The following is a 21,114-nucleotide window of genomic DNA, read 5'->3' on the forward strand; positions in this document are numbered from 1 at the left end:
GCATCTGAACGTTTTTTTGCCTCATGCTGTTTTCCCTAGTTAAATGTTAAAATGAATTCTAGCCAATACCATTGACTTCCTCCCTTAAAAATATTGAGACACATAATAAAAAATTAATTACTTCCCCTAATTTCCGTGTGATTCTTTAAAAAGATGTAAAATTCATTTAAAGTAAGTGGTGACTTTGTCTTTGAAGATCACGACAATTAACATGGATCAAAGCTTAGGTTCTGTAACGATGATAGCTTATTAGCATAATGAAATTAACTTAGAGACAAGAATCTTTAATAGGTACAACAAAAACGCTTTAATAATACTTGAAGAAAATTATGTATTTGCTAGAAGTACAACAGTTTCAGACTTTCTATCCAATTAATAACTTGTTAATTAACTCCTTTTCCAAACAATGTGCACTTTAAGTTAACATCTGCCCATTGGATAACTTTCCAATGGTATTTTTTTTTAATATACTGTAGAACTGCAACGCTGTTTTACTGGGAATTCCTTGTAGGACTATTCTTATACAGGGAAACAGGACCCAAATATAGCAATATGCCTTCTACAGCCAACCAATTAAAGAAAAAGAGGAGGCTTATTTCAAAGATGGGGAGGAGGAATGGATAATTCCTTAATTCTGGCTGCATTGTTTGTGCGTAGTCTCAGATTTCTTTGCATTTTCAATGGGAATTATTTCCTGCAGTTTGTATGCCCCTGCAAAATGGCTCTCTGCTGATTAGTGCCTTATATAGACCTGATTTGGGAGCAATTTTCATATCTTTTAAAAATATCTATTTATAGTTCCAGGGTAGAGGATTTTACAGTCCTGTTTTATAAGATTGTAAATCAATAACTCTTGGTTTTGAAGACACAGAGAAGGAAGGTTCTCCACAAAAAAGTTAAAATAGAACCTTTAGTATAGAAAGAACATTTTCACAGACTTTGCTTTGTAGTGCAGAATAGTAAGGGCTTTCAGCACTTGAATTTTTAATTAAAATGACATTTTTATTTTAGGGGCTTCTACCTATGGAGTGGTGTGGGGATCAAAAATTTCACAGAGCATTTTGCAAGTGGATTTGGAGAACACACGTGACTCTGCACTGCACGGGCTGCTCAGGCCAATGATGGAACAATTAAAGAGGCCTTATTTGAAACAAATGAGTTATTATATTCTATTGGGTCAAGGATTCATGTTTTAATAAATCCCTGATTACAGTAACTTTTCATTTAATCTGGCGAATTCTAAGCAAGTTAAGAATTTATGAGAGTTGGAATCAGCAATAAAAAAATATGCCTGTCTGCCATTCTGCTCAGGGCCACACAGGTTGAGCTCATTTTGAGGAGCTTGGGAGCCAGGAATGCCTCTCCTGAACAGGGCACTGTGACATGATTACATCTATGTACGTATGAAATAGTATTGTGCATGTGTAAAATAATATTGTGCATGTATAAAACAATATTGTGCATGTATAACATATACTGTATATTAAATTATGCATAAAATTGCATAGAGAATTATTATGATATAATCATTATTAATAATAGCCTGGAAAGGCTTCAATCCCTTTTTTTCAGAAATAAAAAAGAAACAGCTAAAACCAACCAAATCCCCAGCATAACTATGAGAGCACTTTTGAGGGGGGTTATTATTTTTTTTTTTTGCTTTGGCAAACTTTCCCACCACCAACCTGTGACTGCACAAAGCTTTTTGTGCACCATCCAGCCAAAACTCTTCCATCACTCCTGGCTGAGCTCAGGATTTCTATTTCTGATCATGTGTGGTGCTGGCCAGGCTCCTCTCAGCTCCTGGTATATGGCTCATTACAGACAACTTTGAAAAAAAAAAATAAAATTGAGTCAAAATGAATATTTTCATATGAAATTTTCAGATTTAGAACTTTAGAATTAGGATCTGTTGGTTCAACACCACCTTGGCAAACATTGTCTCCTCTGCAACAACACCCTTATGAGAATTAACCAATTAATACCCAGCAAACAAACATACCACAGGCTTCACCATCCACTGAAACACCTTTTTCTTTGGGGCTGAAACAAGGTGCCACCAATAACTCACATGGAAACTGCATCACAATGGAAAGCAATCAAAGAAACTGCTGTTTTCCGCACCCAAACAGGCAACACCTCTACCTTTCCAAAGTTTGTGGTCTCTCTATTGAACATAAATATGCAAAGTCCTGTGAATTATGGCTGTAGCTGGCTGAAATTACCTTTTTTTTTTTTTTTTTGTGGTTGTTTCAATTTGAAAGTTTCTAAGGTGGGTTTGGTTTGAGGTTTTTTCTATTGCGAATCAAAAACTGATAATTTTTTGAGACTTGTCCCGAAGCATCAAAGGCTGAAAATCCTTGTTTAGAAACAAGATAGAGCAAGAGCTGGGCACTGCAAGCCCCTTTTTGGGGCTGAGCCGTTCAAGAGCAATGGGGACAGCACAAGGGACGTTGGTTGTGTCCCAGATTACTCAAGAGCTTCCAGGTCTACCTTGTTCCTTGGAACTGGGGCAATTCTGCCACCAAAATTGCTGCAGGGATGGGTGAAAGGAGGAGCCCTGTGGGCAGAAGGTTCACACAGAGGAGGCTGCTCCAGTCCTGGCAGGATGTGGGGCCATGCCCTGGGGATCTGAGCATCACCTGGGTTCCACAGGCTGAGCTCACCCACGTCCAGCAGAATCCTTCTGAAAGCAAAGACACTTCCCTTAAACTCCTGGATTTTGGCACACCGGGGTTTTCTGAGGTGAAACGTTTCCAAGCTGTAAATCCATCAGATAACTGCCCAGTTCCAAGTTCCTTGGTATCCAAGAAATACGATACAACCTTGGCTGGGAAGTGCAGCCTGAAGAACATCATCACCTATTGCCTTTCCTGCATACTTCCATCCCATACCTATTTTTCCCTGGATGACTCCCAAGCTAAGAAAAGTCCCTCTCCTTGCTTAACAAAACCCAGTGTTTCAGCTGTACAAGACACTGAGTGCAGGCCAGAAACATTACAGGTTCTTCTAAGTAAGACATTATTGTTCTTTACAGGAAGAAAAAGAGATCAGGCTCATCTCTAGGCTAAGAAATGCACTCACTGTTCCAAATTTTGAGTCAATATTCAGAGTTAGTTTATACATAAGGCTCTAGTGGAGATTGATACAGTGCCAGAAGAGACTAAATTCTCATTTTTAGTGAATGACCACCACAAAGAGTTGCCAGCCGTGAATTTCCTTTATGATAACAAAGAGCTTGCCAGGAAAACCCTTGGTAAAAAAATAGTGCTGATAAATACATCGATTTAAAGATAACCAGTACAGCATTTCCTTTGTTCACACATGGTTTCATTTTTTGGTCAGCAGAACATGTTTCCCTTGCCCAACTTCTCCTTCCAACAAGGTATTTCAGGCTTTTTCCTGCTTTGGAAACAGAAAACTCTATGACTAAATCAAGAGTAGATGATTTAGTTTAAACACACAACAAGAGCAAGATTTGGCTGTTGAGAAATGGTGATGTAGCAGGTTTTTTGAATTTTATAATAGCTTTCTTCACCCATCCTATTCCAAATTATCTCCATAGAATTCAAATTAAAAAAAAAAAAAAAAAAAAAAAAGAAAGGTCTATTTGTCTATTTTTCATTGGTTTTTCCCTTTGAAATATCACCTTTGCCCATCAGTGTGGTGGTGTCAGTCCCAGCTTTCTGTGATTTCTCTCACTTGTGCCCTGGATCTGGGATTCTCTTGATGGCCCTGTTCTTCCAGTGATGCTGCTCCTGTCTGCTTGCAGAATAATTTCTCTTTCACACTTCATTTGCATGTTTTTCTCACTGCATGGGGAAAAAACCCAAACAAGCACAAGTTTCCTTGTCTCCAGCTTCACAGCTGAGCAAAGCATGCATTCCCCTTCCTTCCCATTCCCCTTACCCTGCTGTAGAGCTGGAAATGTTGCTTCAGACGTTCATGTGCAGCATTGTGGAAAACCATGAGCAAAAATCCTGGCTGTGAATTGGGAAAGTCTGAGCTGAATCCCATTGGATAATGACCTGAAGGTCACACTGCACTAAAAGGGCAGAATCCACCCAAGCTTCAGGTGAAGACATAATTTAATCTTTTTCAATTCATCTCAGTGTAAAACCTTTTAGTTTTACTTGCAGATTTGCATGAATTCCACCTTTGAAACAGGAAGTTTTTTCCAGAATTTTTGTTTTTATTGACAAGGACTTCCTAAATTTCAAGTGCAACACAACAGACAGACAAACTGAATCGAAGGAAGGCTCCATGGTGGGGTCAGCCCAATTACAGCGGTTTTAGTCACCACTTGCAATTTAGCTGCTTCTTTCTGCAAAAATTGCATCACTCACTTAAAAAAATTAAGGCAGAAACCACTTTATAAAATTTACATCACCCACTTAAGAAAAACAAACAATCCAGAATCTAAGTTATGATGGAGGTGCTCCTGCCTATACCCAGAACTGAGGTGTTACCTGCCCCTCCTGAAGAAGCTGTAGACCAAGATGAGTCTCCTCTTCTCCAGCTGAACAGACCAAGTGACCTCATCCACTCCTCATGTTCTTCCTCTTCTTCCTTCAATACTTTTTAGCCTGAGTTTCACAGGTTGGGGTTTCAGGGTCCTGCCCAGCAGTTTTTATTTGTTATTTATTTGTAATTTGTGTTATACCAGCAAGAGGAAGGCATCAAGAGCCTGCTCCATGTGCACCCCTCACAGCTGAGTTCCAACCCCCAGCATTGCCCTGCTCCTCTTGGCCCTCATTACTGAGCACTCAGCATTCTCACCCCGCTCGTCTGCTCTTTAATAAGAAATAAAGTTGTTTGTTTATTTTATACCTATTTAACTTGTCGCTTAAGATTTGCACAATGCCATCAATCTCTGCCTCGGCACGTTGACCTCGCTTTAATTGGTGGGGCTCTAAATTCTGCACAGATGTTATTACTGTGAATTTAACTTTATATAGCAAGAAATTCGGGGCTGCCATATGCTGTCTTTTATGAGCTTGCAGTTTGCAATGAATATCCATGACTAATGCCTGTGACCCAGGTAAGCCCGTGATTAGGGAAGGTAAAAAGTTTACCAAACTTTATTGCAGCGCTTTCGGTAATTTCACCAACAGCTAATGAACACATCTCCCCTGCCTCTGCGTTGGTACAAAAAAATTGCTTAGCTCTTCTTAATATATCTGTCAACATCTAGTGCCATTCTGGGAGTCTCATGAGTCAGCCGAAATATTCTGCATTCATAGATTGCATATCAGAGGGGATAAGATGATTTCCTCTGATATCCAGCATAAATCAGAGCTTTTTATGTTTTTCTAATGGTTTCTAGTTGTGCTTGGCTTTTATTTTGTTAAATAAACTGGGGTGAAACTTTTTTGAAGGATTTTAGTAGGATTTAGCCAGGTGCTAAATCCAGAATTCAAATATATCGACTAAGTCTAGACAGAAGTGAAGGAACCAGAAATACATGGAAATTAGGAAAAACTTTATGAATTGTGATTTATCATAAATGGTTTAAATTTCATTCCAAGCAACACAACAGCATCCGTTTAGCTGGAGCTCCAAGAAAACCTGTTCACTGTGAGTGAATTTATTGGTCTCAAGGCCTGGGAGAAGCAAACATCATTTCAGTGAAAGGGAAAACTGGAGAGGAAAAAAGTAGGAAAAAGCCAGTGGGTTTGAATTAGTCACACATATATTTGCAATGCAAAGTAGGAGAAAGTCTTCACTCAAAGGAGAACTGAGGTTGTGGTGCCTCCTCACTGCAGGAATGGAGTCAGGAAACCTCACTTATCCCATGATAGAACTTTCCAGGCTTTCAGAAGTGATTACATGGAGTGCAGCAGCAGATAGAGGCACCTGTGGATCAGAAATCCTTGCCCAGTCTTATTTCCATGTCTCAGCCTTGCCCCTGCTGAATACTTCGCCCAGTCATCAGCAAACAATAATAAATTCCTGCTCACTGTCAATAAAATTTTTCACAACCAGAAGCATAGAAAAAAAAAACCTGAAAATGTGAATAAATCTGAAGCACTACAAAGTTAAAGTTGCTGGTTAATAAGTAGGAATATTTTTGCAGCAGGTCCTGTGTTCCCAGCAGCTCTGTTCACATCTACAGAGTCAGCTCACAAAACAGGAATTGGAGCGTTGGTCTCATGAGTCACTCTGCTTGGAAACCTTTATATATTAAGAAAAAAAAAAAATCCCCAATCAAAAAAAAAAAAAAACCCCGCATGTTAAAAGTGTCTTAGCCAAGCATGTTATTTCTCTTAAATATATAACAAAACACAACTGTCCTCAAGGTAAATATCCTCTGTTTTATTGCTTTAGATCACTTTTCAGCGCTGTAATCATGTCATTAGGATTGCAGTTCCTGGCTCCAGAAGAAATAACCACCTAACTATAAAATTCTGGTTTCCCAGTCTATTTTGAGGGGACAACCAGAGGTCAGTGGGTCTGAGCCCCTGCCACTGAAACCAATGGCAGGAGGTTCAAGTTCTCCTGCTCCATGGTGTGTCCCAGGGAGAATTTTATTTTATTTTTTTTTCCTCAGCTGCAGTTTCTAACAGATGTTCAGGCAGTTCATGTCATTCTTCTGAACTGAATTAGAGAGCTGTGTCAGGAAAAAACTGTGGGCAGTCTGTGTCACCCACAGATGCAGCAACTTTGCTGCTGGTACCACCAGGGACTTGTGTGTTTCTGCTGCTATCTAAAAAAAAATAAAAATCTAAATGGGGAAAAAGCAAAGCTTCTTCCTTTGCCTTATAGGTGGGAATGAATTTGGACAATAAATCATTGAAATCAGTTTTCTACAGGTCTGTGTGAGGCCACCACAGTGACTCCAAGGATCTCAGCTTTTCCTCTGAGACATTTTTACCTTACTGTGCGATGTCCTCGAGGATAAGAGCTCAAAACCTTTGTTTTCAGTGTACTATAGCTAGAACAGACTTACATTGTGAGAATTCCATATTTCATAACACATTGTAATGTTATGCTTTATTTTCACTACCTCTGGAGGCAGGAAAGTTGCATCTGTCATTAACTTCTGCAAAAAATAGGACAGTGGAGACCAAAGGATGACAGAAAATTATTTCACACTGAGAGGCCTCTCCCTGCAACAGCAGCATTCATCAATAATGGTAATGGCAGGTGGCAGCAAGACACAAATGTCCTTAAACTGCCTTTGTGCATCTCCATGCTGTTTTCTTGTCCCATCCTGCAGTCAAGATTTGTGGGAAGGTGCCCTCCTAGGTGGTCCAGATGTGGGCAAAATCTGCATCAACAGGTGTTAAATAACACATCCACAGACCAAATCAGCTCAACCTTACCCCAAAAGATGCTGAAAGCTCCTTTTAATCCAGGCACCTCAGTTCCTGCTGGGCCTGACCTAACATGGATGTGCAGATGAGGACTCCAATGGCCTTTAAATAATGAATTTATTTGTTCTTTTTTAAGAGCAAGATTGTGGGCATACTTCAACCCCCTTTCAAGGTGATTTTTCAGCACTCCAGTGTATATTTGCTGTGTTTCCTGAGGTCAAATCAGTGGCAGCTTTAATTGCACTTACAAGGAATGCTGCTAAAACGGGCACAGAGTCCTAAACTCAATGTTTTCTTCATTATTTTGCAACTTTGGGAGCCTGCCAACGTCGTTGCGAGATTTGGCATGCACTTACCTGGAAAGAATGAGGCTTAATATTTCATTTCAGCCTTGCAAGGTTTTCTCCTCCCGCCAAAAAGAGAGCAAGCAGAGGGACCAAAAACACAGGGAAAAGGGCAAGGCTGGTCCCTCTGATGCTGGCATGGATCAGCACGGTTTTGCAAGGATCTGGGGAGCTCTCCTGGAAATCAAGAGCAGCCCCACCACAAGTGGCTGCACCTTTAGCAGCTGCTTCTCTGCTCTGCAAATTCACGCACATGGGGAATATTTTTACCTCCTAATTCCTGGAGGATTGGTGGGTCACACAATCATTAAGGCTGGAAAAGACCTCTAAGATCATCAGGTCCAGAAATTAAGAGGTGAGAGGCTTGCCACGCTTGGAGGTGTGAACTGCAAAGGCCAAGGTGAGAGCCTCACCTGCAGCCCCAAAGCCAGATCTGTGTTTAACTCCTGCTTTAGACCTTTAATGCAGAAAATAATCCTCTGACAGCTGTCACTTGGTCCTTAGAACCCATAGACTGCTTTTTGCTGATTATTTTAATGTAAAATGTTTTGACAGCCTCAAAAAGGGGGTGGAAATAAAGGTTACCACCGCCCATATCCTACAAGAGCTGCTGTCCACCAACACCTCAGCAAGTTAAGGCTGCGTTGGAGAGGGCTTGGAGAAACCTGTTTTAGTGGAAGTTGTCCCAGCCATGGCAGGAGGATGGGACAAGATGAGATTTAGGGTTCTTTCCAACCCAAACCATTATGTGAGTCTGTGAAGTCAAGCTTCTGCTTTCTTGGGTTTCCTCAATAAGGATTTAACCCAGTCACGTTAGGTTTCCTTTTTACTGGTTTAAAACAAGGGCTCCATAGGGCCCCTCTGGAAAATCAAGACATTGGAGCTGGTTTGTTTGTGGCTGGGATGGTACTTACACAGTGAAGGTGCTGCTTGGAGTCAGGGCAGTTCCTGAGGAGAGGACCCATTGCAATGCCAAGGAATGGATTGTCCTTCATCTGTCAGGATGCTTCAGCTGTTGAACAAAAATATTTCCCTGGTTAGACTCCCAGAGCTGTGCTTCCCCCATCCACAATTCCCAACTTTCTCCATGCAGCCTGCAAAGACCAACCCCTGACTCAAGTTAAATAATCTCCCAGGCCTACAATTTAAGCATGGCTTATGTCAAAACCTTGCTGTGGATCTGGTCCTCCCTCTGCAGCCGCCCCACTGGAAGGATTCAGCTGTTTGGGGAATGAAACCCTGCTCAGTGGGAACGAGGATGTCAGACACCGCTTCCAAGGGAGCGATGCCTCAGTGTACTTCGGTTTAACATTCTTATGTCAATGACACCGGTAGGAAATGGGGAAAGGTAAAAGCTCTGCGAGGCATGTAAATCAGGAATGGGAGTGTGACAGCAGAGGCTGGCACGGCTGTCACCAGGGCCAGCACAAAACATTCCCTAAGGACCTGAATCCCCACCAGCACTCCCGACCCCAGGAGTTAAATTTTGCTGCTTGCCCCGGCGGCATAAATCCGTAGCGTTTTGACTGAATCCCATAAAAGTAAATCAGTGTAAGTGAGGCCAGACTGTGGCCCCACAATCCTGCAGGACCAACGCTGGGAACAGGGGCCACGCTGGTGGCAGAGCACGGAGCCAGCCAGGGAGCAGCTGGGAGGCAGCCAGATGGGCAATGAAAGGGGCACAGCCAGCGCCTCAAAAAAATCGGTTTTTAATTGTAGGAAATTTTTTGCAAGGCATAAAGTTGAATTATTTTCATTTTTTTTTTGCTCCGGCAGCAGAAATGTAAATGCTGCCGTTTGCACAGAGAGTGGGGTTTTTTAGGTTGTTGTTGTTGAGAGGCTGTGCTTAAAAAGGGGCTGGTATTAATCATCCCTACGTCAGGCAAGCTTAAAGGAGCACATCAGGAGGAGCTGATGGACAGGGGTCTGCTTTGCTGGCTGGTGTTTTTTTACAGAGCTGGTATCAAATGGGTCCACGTGGCATGAACAGAACATAGCTCCAGATGGGAGAGCAGCTCCCATCCCTTGCAGAGTAAATCTGCTGTTTGAGACTATACTCTATGACTGAAATTTTATACATATGACTTTGTTGGAGCTGGGATCTCTTCCTTTGAAAATGTGCTACAATAATAATTGCATTTACCAGTTGCCAGTCCTTCTCGCAAAACGCGGGGGTTTTTTTTTTTTTTGTTCGGATTGTGAAATTAATTGTCTCTAGCTAATATAATTAAAAACAAACACTTCGGATTTCAGCAGAGGGAAAGGGAGAAAGAGAGAGAGAGAGAGGGGAGAAAAAAAAAAAAAAAAAAAAGCAGCAAACTGCAGCCCTGATTTTCTATTGACAACAAGAAAGCCCTGCCATCCCCGAACTGTTTAATTATTGAAATGAACTGTAACAGCGCGCTGGATTGCTGCCGAGGTCACCGAGGAGCGCTGGATGTCGAGAGGAAAGCAGCAGCAGCTCCAAGGGCCCTGCAACGCCCCGGGTGAAATCCCACACACTTTTTCTCAGGCGTCCAGGCTCCGATAGGTAGCCTGATAGCAGTGCTGCTCCGCCGCTCTCGCGGAGGCCCGACGGTGCTTGCTTGTTTTAAGAGGAGCCAAGCTATGCTCTGGTGGCCACCGTGACGCTGAGATTCCCATGCCCTATCGCATTCCTCTTTCTCAGATCCCAGGCGTTCCTGTTTTCCCCCTACGTGCAGTCCAGGATGTAGACAAATGAATTCCAAGTGACCTATGTGGGGGTGGAAACTCTTTGGAAACAAACAACAAAAATAAGATATCTCCTGTCCTCACTTTTTCATTTGCTCGTTCCCTGGATACAGTTTATTCGCGGCAATGAAATACACATTGTGTCTCTGGAGTTAGATCCAGCAGCAACATCTTTACCACCCCATAACCTTGGCTTTTTTCTCTTTCTTTTCTTTTTTTTTTTTTTTTTTCTCTTTTCTTTTCCTGATTTCCTATTTAAGCCTTTACAAAAGACATCTTGTTTAACATTATCTGCTCCTTTGGAAGTCAGGCTGCCCTCTAAAGCCTATCATATCAAGGCTTGCTATTGATTTAAACAATGTTTTTTTTTACTGGAAAAAGTTTAGGAAACTGAAAGTTTTGTAAAAAAAATTCTGTATCTGCACTGACAGGAGGATCTGTTGGCCAAATAATGACTCTGCTTGCAGGGAAAAGGAAAAACTTCTTTTAAATCTTTCATAGTGGAGAAAATCCTGTAGATACAAAAACTGCTAAAAAGAAATAAAACTGCAGTTGAGGAACAGACAATAAACATTTCAGATTGCTTTATGGTGCGCTATTACAGGCAACTATCTTGCTTAAGTAGGCATAACATTTTTCACAGTATATATTTAAGGTTTTTTTATGGGGTAGATTAACAGCAGGGATACATAGCTCTTAAAGGGAGGGCAGAAATAATTTCTGCCACTTCAGGGTCACAAAAAAATCTTTTAAAAATGGCCAGAAAAATGCACTGCGTGGTCGAGCGGGAGCAGCCTCCAGCCCACCCTGATGCTCCTGCTGTGGGCTGCACACTGAGCCATGAACAGCAAAATCCAGGAGTGACTCCTGGGATCAACTCTGGCCCTGCAGGCTCTGGGGAGGCTGCTCGGGGCTCCCAGAGTGTTGCTGGCACACCTGTGGATCATGGAGCTCTGCAAAGTGGTGGGAGCAGAGCTGGGAAGAGGTTCAGGTTTCAGACATCACCCCTGTCCCAGCACCAGCACCCTTGGAGCATCCACTGAGAGCAGCTCCCGCTGTCAGATCAGCCTGTTCTCCTCACCACAGATATCACACAGATATCACACTGTCTGGGCCACCACAGCCTCTCATGGACCTCAGCCATGCTCCAGAGGGGCTCTGTGGGACGGGGAGCCACGCAGTGACACTCCCTTGCCAGCCCTGCTAGATTGAACAATGGAAGGAAGAATAATGCAGAAGGGGCAGCACTGTGCTGGATTCCCCTTGGCTTCGTTAAAATCAGAGTTGTCCCTCAGTTGTGGGTGCTCCAGAGCTCTCCTGGCTGTGCACCAAGCAGAGCTCAGAGTGGCAGGGTCTGGCCTGGCAGAGGGTTCTCAGCACTTCTCTGTCCTTGCCTCCATGGGCTGATTTTGTCGAGGAGGTTGGGGATGTCATGAAAGAGTCACTTCTATCTTACTGGATGGGCGCACAGACTTTGTGGCTATTTTTATACAAGTGGCACTGCCCCATCTGCATTGGATTTTCAGAAATAAAAAGATCTTCAAGTCTTGGAATGATTTGAGTTGGAAGGGACCTTAAAGCTCATCTGTTCCCACCTTTGCCATGGGCAGAGACACCTCCCACCATCCCAGGTTTCTCCAAGCCCCATCCAGCCTGGCCTTGGGCACTTCCAGGGATGCAGGGGCAGCCACAGCTGCTCTGGGCCTCTCCACCAAACAATTCCTTTCTAACATCTAATCCAAGCCTGCCCTCCGTCCGTTTAAAACCATTCCCATTTGTCCCACCACTCCATGCCCATGTGAGAAGTGGCTCTCCAAATATTTAGCCAATTTTTTAACAGTCCAAAGGAAATGAGAGAAAACTGATTGTTATTATTCCCCATGGAGCAACAACTTGCTCTGTTCCCCAGTTTGCTTTCACCTCCTTGGAAACACACACTATTTACTCCAGATGCTCCCACCAGTGGCTGGGTCCTCATGGGACCTCCTTCACCTTGCCTGGAAAATGCAGAGTTTCCACAGAGGCAGAGGAGCTGATCTGTTTATGAATTATGTGCACTGAGCTAAGCAATTTAACAGTTCATTCCCCCAGGTAGCCAGTGACCACTGAATGTCTCTCTCCCTAATTTGACAATTAGTCTTTGGAAGGCTGGTAGTCATTTTAGATTAACTTTTTTATCTTAAAAAATATCAGTAAACAACTTCCTTCTGGTGAATTTTTCTTTTTATTTTTTAGTTTTTCTACATATTTCCAGTGGTCATCTTGCCTACTAAATTTTTCTATGCATCACTTTGGGAATCAGGGGTGGGAGGGAGGAGGGAGACTTGCTAAGAAATTGGAAAACATTTTACATTTTTTAAGTAGGTAAGATTAAGTGTTTGTGCCATAGTTTACAATTATAATAAAATAAATCTAGAAACTATTTCATGTATGAGAGCATGTGCATTATAAAACATATTTCTGTAACAGATAACCATCTTCTGAACACTAGAATGCTGGTAATTTGTCAGTTTTTCTTTTAATTAAAACTGTGTATATAGTTCATGCTCTGTTTGATTCAGTGTCAACATTTTGGATGGGGGCTAAAACTGATTTCCTCTTAAATCTTTGCATTTCTCAGGACAACTGATGAAGTGTGCCTCAACATTAAGCTCATGAACCCATGAGGTTTTGCCTGTTTCAAGATCAGTAAATCAAGAGATATTAGAGCAACAGCCCTGATGAGACTCAAGACTTCCAACACTCCTGTAAATGCTCTCTTTACCAAAACTGCATCCATTTTTCCTCTCAGACAACCTGTTTTAATTCATTGCATCATAACCAAGCTGGTCCACTGTAAAATGAATTAAAATTATGCTAGTTAGGAATTCAATTCTGAATGTGTTTCTCAATGCAACCCATGAAATGTTTAAAGTGTTTAATTTCTTTTTTTCTTCGTAACAACAGAAAAATCTGCCTGGTGTTTCTCTAAACAATTAAAAACAATATTTTCTTTTTTTTATTTTTTTTTTATTTTATTTTTTGTCCTCCTTTCTGAAAATATGGAAACTTGCATGGTTTGGTTTGGAATGGACCTCAAAATTCATCAAGTTCTGCACCCTGCCATGGTCAGGGACACCTCCAGTGCACCAGGTTGCTCCAAGCTCCATCCACCCTGGCCTTGGACACTCCCCATCCTCACATGGAAGTGTTTTTTTCCGTATATCCAACCTAAATTTCTCCTCTTTCATTTTGAACCCAGCACTCCTGGTCCTGTCACTTCATTCCTGATGAAAAGTCCCGGATCTGGGTGAGTTTGGAGCCCAGCCCTCCTGAGTGTCACACACAGAGTGAAAACAACCAGCACATTTCTCAAAAACGCACACGTCTCACCACATTTAGCTCTGAGCCCCAGTTCCTTCTACCTTGCCTATTTCAATAAATACTCATGGCACTCGATAAAATGAAAACATCAGTGAACAAAACAGATCCATATGAATTTTCCCCCAGGGATTGGGAATGGAGAGGACGCACATCTGGTCCAGGAGAGTGGCGTTGCTAACTGTGCTCTCTGATAGGTGAGTGCAGTGATAATCTCATTTTTCTGCAGTGTACCTGAATGCTTCTTGGATCAAAAACCTGGGAAAAGCAAAGGAAAAGACTGAAAAGGGAGAAAGCCCACTCAAAGAAAGATGGCAGCTTCCAGATGTGTTCACCACGGCAGGGAGGTGCTGGGTTCCCTGGGAATTACCTCAAGACAAACACGGTGAGAATTACTTTGGAGAGGATGTGAGGAAAAGCGCACCATGAGAAAGAGGAGCAGATGCATCTTTCAAGCTCAGTATTCCTCATGCCTCTAACTTCACATGCCCTTTTGCTAATTTTTCTACACTGATAATCTATAGAACCTAATTACACAAAGTCTAAAAAAACTCCTTCCACGAAAGGCATAATGCTGATATCTGAGTCACGAGCACAGTTAATGTAATCTAACACATATTGCAGGAACCTACTGCACACAGATATTACCAATTAGCACATGATTTTAACAATCAACATTCATGCAATTAATAGAACACTTCATATTCCTTCTAATTTTGAGCTCTGCATGAGCATATGTTATCATGACGGAATGTGGGATCATTTATTTATACTGGAAGCAAGGCACCACATAGAAATCAGAGAGGCTGAAAGTTAGCCTGAAAGTGAAATAGGCTCAGCTTTGCATTGAGGAAAGAATATTATTACTCTGACTTCAAAAAGTTGAACTTTTACCTTACCTTCTTGTTGATCCTTGCTGTTGATGAATTTCTGGAGAGGAAAATGTACCTTGATTGCAGCTGGGGAAAACAGCAATGTGTGCATCAACAAACACTTCTCTCTGAAATTGAAAATTAAAACATAATTATTACTCAAAAAAAAAGTAAAATAGTAAAAGTAAAAAAGTAAATAAATATGTCTTGTTTAGATATTTATATATATATATATATATATATATATTCAAAGATAACAATAGACACTTTGTCACCTTGTTTTCCATAACTAGCTATTATTTTTTTTTACTGTGACCAGGAAAGATTTACTATACTCATAGGACAGATGAGGCATACAGAGATTAAACCCAGCTCCCCACAGCATTTAGCCACTCACTTACTCTGAATTCCATAGGATTTAGGCATTTGATACCTTCAGGATCCAGTCCTGTCTATTTTTATGGCAGCAGAGGAAGCAGGGAACCAAATACCTGATTCCCAGAGAGTTTTCCAACCTACCTTACCTGACTCTCTCTCCTTCCTCCTTGGTGCTGACATCAGTAAGAAGCAATGACACTACTTTAATTTGGTTTACCAAACATTTTATGTGTATTTATCAACTGGAGAAAAGCATCCTTTCTCTGGGTAAAATTGTATTTCTAAAAAAATGTCATATTTATGTCTCCCATTACTGTCTCCCCTCATTAAGGGAGCCTTCACAAAAACATCACTTTTTGGGCTGCTGCTGTTTGAAACAAGAACAGATTAGAGCAATCTACAGGTTGATAAAGAAAAGAGAGATTTCACCTGTGAATACTCCTCTCATGTTTATCTCAAGGGTTCTCCAACCCAGTATTGGTAAAAAAGGTGGTGAATCCTCTCCGAAAGTCCACATTTGGTCGTGCAATATCCATACTTAGAAATAAGGGTGCAGTTCAGTCAGTCCAGATTTCCGTGATGATCAGGACAGATGTACAGCTATAGACAAATTAGAGGAGGGGAAAAAAAGGAAGGTCTCAAACTCAGCTTGTCTGAGGTGACTTCAGTGAAGGTAATAGCGCAATGTCAGTATCACTGACAGAGAGCTAAACTAAGCACAATGGCTTTTACACTGAGTAAATACATTAACAGTGTCCTTCCTGCCATAAAGAAATCAAAATATAGTTTTTTCCATCAATATTTTCAGTAAGCTTCCAATTTTTTTAACCATTATTTTTATTGAAGGCTTTACTGCACAAAGAATCCAGGAGGGAACAGGAATTCACGTAATGGTGCAGGTTGGGGAATTCTCTAAAAATACGTAACCATGGCACCCTTGTCATTACCAATCAAGTGTTCTTGATAAAAAGTAAAGTAATTAGCCTTTGAGAGGAGCATAAAGCTAATTAAAAATGACAACTTAGTCATCTCAACAAACAACAGCAAGGAACCAGCCCAGAGTTCTAACTATAGCACAACGTGATAACCTGACCTGCCACAACCACTTGCCTTCAACCCCTTAGGAGAAGCCACAGTTTGTGAGAGTGAAACTTTGGTAACCTCTTCCCTCATTGTAAAATTTGGATTCATCTCACCTACCATCCAATATTTCTGTTTGTTCTCACAGTTTCTTCGTCTTTTTCTAAGAAAGTTTTGCCCAACTATCAGAAATTTTTCCGAGTGAAATGATGGAAATTTGTGTAGTCTCCTAAAAGGAGATGACAAAATGTGAAGCATGAACATATGCATTGTCAAAAAAATTCACAAGTTGCAGATGAGTTGAGTCTCATAACAAAGTTGCTTGCTCAGAATTTATAAATAATAACCAGAGACAAAAAGAAAACCACTGGTCTCTCACTTACAGAGCAACTGGGGTTCTGTCCTCTCACAGGTGGTAATGACAAGGTTTTAATTCAGTTCTATGGAGCAAGAATAAATATTTCTTCATTTCTTGCCCTACAAAAAATCCTTGAGAGGATACATTATCAGAAAATCATTACAATTACCACAGTTTTTTCTTAGTAGGTGTATTACTCATGTTGCAGGTACTGAAGGAAATGAGTTGCTGTATTTTCATGGAGTCACAGGATGACTTGGATTGTAAGGAACCATGAAGATCATCAAGTTCACCCCCTGCCTTGGGCAGGGACAACTTCCACTACCCCAGGATGCTCCAAACCCTGTCCAGCCTGGCCTTGGACACTTCCAGAGATCCAGGAGCAGCCACAGCTTCTCAGAGTCTCCACAGGAAGGATTTTTCCCAATGTCCCATCCATCCCTGCCCTCTGGCACTGGGAGCCATTCCCTGGGTCCTGTCCCTCCATCCCTTGTCCCAAGTCCCTCTCCAGCTCTTCTGGAGCCTCTTCAGGCACTGTTTTTAAATCTTTCCCTTTTCACATCACCAGATTCAGCTAAATATTTCCTAACATAAACACACACACACGCACACACACATACACACACACACACACATATATATATATATATATACATTTAATTAAATACAATAACTACAGCCAGCAGCCTGTGGTACTACATTACTTACAGCTGAGAGCTCATTCTCTCTAAGAATTAGGGTTTTGGGAACACAAAATCATTAAATTTAGAAGTAACTTCTGAGTTCATCAAGTCCAACCATTACCCCAACAGTGCTGAAGTGTCCTAGCCCAAAGTGTGTGCATACAACAGAGTCTCCACAAAGTTTTGGCACAGCTCCAAAGCTCATACTCACAAAATTAGATTTAAAAAGGATACACCATTATTGTGATGAGCCAAGCCCAAACACTGGCTCCTCAACAGGCCCTGCTGAGTGATGCTGATACTTCATCACGCTGACAGACTTTCCTCAAGCGCTCAGGAAATACAGATTTGGTCCTGAAAACAAGGATTGACTGGAATAGGAAAGGAGGTAGAAGAGATTATGGTTAGGTTTATGGTTAGGTTTTGAGTATCCCACACTAATCTTTCACTGCAGTTTCAGTTCCTGCTTGCTGGGAAGGTCAGAACAGGGACTTGGAGAAGGCCTGAGGCTGCTGAGATGCAGCACATGGGAAGCACCCCATGAAACAGTGATTGCAAGGCAATGCAAGCAGTGAAAACTTAAGCTCCTTTGACTTACAGTATATATGAATATATGAGAGGGTAAAATACTTACAGATGTGTATCTAGACCAAATAAAAAGGCCTTGTAGAGACAGGGAAAAAATCTGTATCTTGCGCCGCGCTGCTTGCAGTCCTAGGAAAGCTTGAAGCAGAAATAAAATGTTTGCTTATGCTCTGAATAAACTTTGGATGAAAATAAATTCTGAGCAGCCGTGAACCTGATAAAGACCTTGATCCTGCTCTGTAATGCTTGGTAAGACACAGCTCAGGAAGGCCAGGAAGGCTTAGGAAGGAGAGTCTCCCTAAGCCTGCTCCAGAGCCGGTGGAGAGAGGGATCATCCATCCCCAAATGGAGTAAGGAGGGACTGCTCCATTCCAACCCATGGATGCAGACCAACACATACAGGCTGAACATCTTGGGCTGCAATCCCAAATCTACAGGTCTGCACCTCTCCATAATTATTCACAAGCCAAATGCAACAACATTGGACAATCTCCCTGAGCCCTGCTTTACAAGCTTTTCATTGAAAACATTTTCGGGGTGAAATTCTTCCTCCAGCTGAATTCTCTGTCGCGAATTCGGTGGAATTTTGGGTTATTCCAGTTTGCTTTTTCAATTCTTTAAAGTGTTTTCTCAAAGATTTTTGTAAAGGCCTGTGTCTAAAAAAGTTTTAAGGGCCCTAAAGGAAATGCAGTTTATTTTCATACGCCTACAGGACAAGCAGGTGTTCTGGTCTCAGACTCTTAGATGTTATAGGACATAAGGGAAGATAAGAGAAGTGCTGCTTTTCTCTTCCTTTTCTGCTTTCCCCAAGCAAAAATTAAAGTTTTACAGGGATGAGGTAGTAATCTGCAACACCTGCAAGGAGCAAGAATTACTTGATCTTTTGACATGCCATTTCCTTGTGTAGGGATGGTGGAGATGAAAATGAAGTATTTTTCTTGTTAGGAAAGGAGAAAAGAGTGAAATCTCCACTCACTCCTGTACCTCTCCTTCGACCCTACAGACTCTAAACTTAATTCCAAGTTTCACCTGGAGAAATAAACGGAAAAAAATACTCTGTAAGGAACAGGACTGTGTTGGCAGCAGAGTGGATTCAGTGATAAATAGTTCTTTTTCCAGCTCTGATTTCTTTGATACGATTTGTAAAAATGGAATAAAAAATAATGGACCACTCCAAATAAATTGTTGCCATAAACCAACAGCGAACCGCAGAATTGGCCCTTTAAGAGTTGTGTGGAGAGAGGGAGAGGACTAATAACCTACCTTTCCTGGTCCTGGGCTATGTTTATCTCCCATATTTATTTAAAAGCAAATCAAAATACTTTTAAACAAGTCGGCTGGTTCCAAATTTAGGAACAATTGAACAAAGAGGAATCTGCTAATTCCAGATGGAGTACATATAGTCCCTTGGCACTTATTACTTACCAAATGTTTCAGAAAGCAAACACATGACCTAAAAGATTTCGTGAGTGTGGGGTCCTCAAAAAGCTTTTAACAAGTCATGTATTTCCAACCGTATTTACTTTACCCACACACAAAACCCCTACTTCGTTTTGCTTTTCATTCTTTTTTTTCTCTTTTTTTTTTTTTTTTTTTTTTTTTTTTTTTTTTTAGGCAGACAATGCTGCCTTTAAAGACTATTTATGGATGATTCAGTTATCCCATCGGGGCAGGAGCTCTAAAGGTGTCTCCTTTGAAAGGCTTCAGCTGTGGAGCATCTGCTGCCTTCCAGGGCCACCTTCCCCAGCGGGTGCAGGTGTTTTGCTAAAGTGGGATCCTCCTGCCCAACCCTGCAGGAAATGGGCACCCACAGCTGGTTTCTTATCTCAAAGAGACAGCAAATATTTATCTGCTGTGGGTTTTTTGGTTTTTTTTTTTTCTCTTAAACCCGCTCCTTTGCACACCAAAGTTGTCCTACAACATCCTGCCAGGCAGTGCCAAGCCACTGTCGTGATGCATCTCCAGGCAAATTAATTGAGATTTTTTTTTTTTTTTGTATGCATTTCATATTCGTTGCTGAGGTGTTTTAAATTAATTTAATGGGAAAATTAGTCTAATGAATACAACTTGGAATTTTTTTAGGGAGCATTGTATTCCGTTATTACAATTGTTTCCTCCCCAAATTAAATACTTCAGGGGAAGAATAAAGTAGAAATTTTTGATTTTTTGAGGCAGTTTGATGAAAGTCAGTGATTTTTCACCAGCTCACCTACCCCAGTGGAGCAGAGGTGGCAGCCACATTGACATCTGTCTGTCCCAAGCCTCTGGAGCCGCCAGCATGTCCAGGTCCTTGTAGGCAAAAATCCCACCTGGGTGACTGCTTCAGGAGATCTTCACTAAAGCCCTTCAGTCTGAGAGGGTTAAAAAGCTTCACTTCTCTTCCAGGTGACAATTTTCATGACACAGACTACAAAAACTTCAGCATTTATGCTGTTCATACACTGCTGCTGGAGAGATGAGCCTGGGATGAGCCTGATCCTGCAAGAGGGGCAAAATCAAAGGCAGCAGAGAAAACTACTTAATAAACATTTAATTCTCTATTGAGGTGATTTCATTTTTCCTATCCCTGCTTTCAACATTCTAACATGTCTTTTCTTAGAAATTAAGCCCCTTCCATGATTCTCAAAGGGGAAAAATCTAGAGGCAGTGAGTTGCGACCATGAGACTGAAAAGAGAAATAACTTTCCGTGACAGTATGAACAGGTAGATGTAATTAAGTCTTGAGTTTTTGATGAGTTCTACCTCTTCTCTTTAGGCTGTTTAATTTTTTTTCCCTCTAGCTTTTATTTTAATAACCTTCCTTCCAGTAATGCTGCAACCCTTTCCTTTGGGCTTCTATGGATGTCATTTTTTCATAGCCACAGACTCAGCCCAGAAAGAAACTGAGGGCAAACATTGTAATTCCAATTTGAGTAACTACAAGGTGAAATTTATCTGCTGACAAAGACTCTTTGTTCAGTAACTCTTCTCTCACTGTGATAGTCCCTAAAGTTTTCCTACTGCAAATCCTTAAGCTGCACTAGCAAACTCAGGCAAACATGTTATTTTACATTTTTAACTGAAATGCTTTTTGTTTTTATTTTAATGAATCCCCTAACTCCAAGTTTAATTAAACTCATGTTTTTTAATTAATTACCAACAAATGCAAATAAGGGAACTACACAAACATGTATCCATCGTTCCCTGATAGATATGTGGGTGGGTTTTTTTTAATCCTGAAGTGTCAGGATTTAAAAATCTCAAAGTCTTGAGGGTTACAACCCAAAAATTCTTTTCATTTGGGGCTTTATGAGAATATTTTAGTAGTTTATGACAGGGAGCTCTTTTGCTTAAGGGAGGAGAAAGCAAACTGCAGGTTCTTTAGTTTTTACCCACATTATTCTTGCTAAACAACAGTGACACTCAGCAGATTTAGGCTTGTGCATA

General features: G+C 41.3%; 3 long non-coding RNA genes across 3 annotated transcripts; all 3 read right to left on the bottom strand.

Moving 5' to 3' along the window:
• Positions 1–1,719: 1,719 nt before the first annotated feature.
• LOC134420953 (uncharacterized) lies at positions 1,720–4,581 on the bottom strand. Its single transcript, XR_010028467.1, has 3 exons — positions 4,470–4,581; positions 3,650–3,812; positions 1,720–1,828 (listed from the first exon to the last, which is right to left on the bottom strand). It is a non-coding gene; the product is annotated as an uncharacterized LOC134420953 (long non-coding RNA).
• Positions 4,582–8,570: 3,989 nt separating this feature from the next.
• Positions 8,571–16,941, bottom strand: LOC134420954 (uncharacterized). Its single transcript, XR_010028468.1, has 5 exons — positions 16,446–16,941; positions 16,183–16,291; positions 15,412–15,582; positions 14,632–14,732; positions 8,571–8,672 (listed from the first exon to the last, which is right to left on the bottom strand). It is a non-coding gene; the product is annotated as an uncharacterized LOC134420954 (long non-coding RNA).
• Positions 16,942–17,124: 183 nt separating this feature from the next.
• Positions 17,125–20,249, bottom strand: LOC134420955 (uncharacterized). The gene is made up of 3 exons (XR_010028469.1): positions 19,902–20,249; positions 17,738–17,826; positions 17,125–17,474 (listed from the first exon to the last, which is right to left on the bottom strand). It is a non-coding gene; the product is annotated as an uncharacterized LOC134420955 (long non-coding RNA).
• Positions 20,250–21,114: the final 865 nt, after the last annotated feature.

This window comes from Melospiza melodia, chromosome 8 (assembly GCF_035770615.1).
Source record: "Melospiza melodia melodia isolate bMelMel2 chromosome 8, bMelMel2.pri, whole genome shotgun sequence".
In the NCBI taxonomy this organism is placed as follows: Eukaryota; Metazoa; Chordata; class Aves; order Passeriformes; family Passerellidae; genus Melospiza; species Melospiza melodia.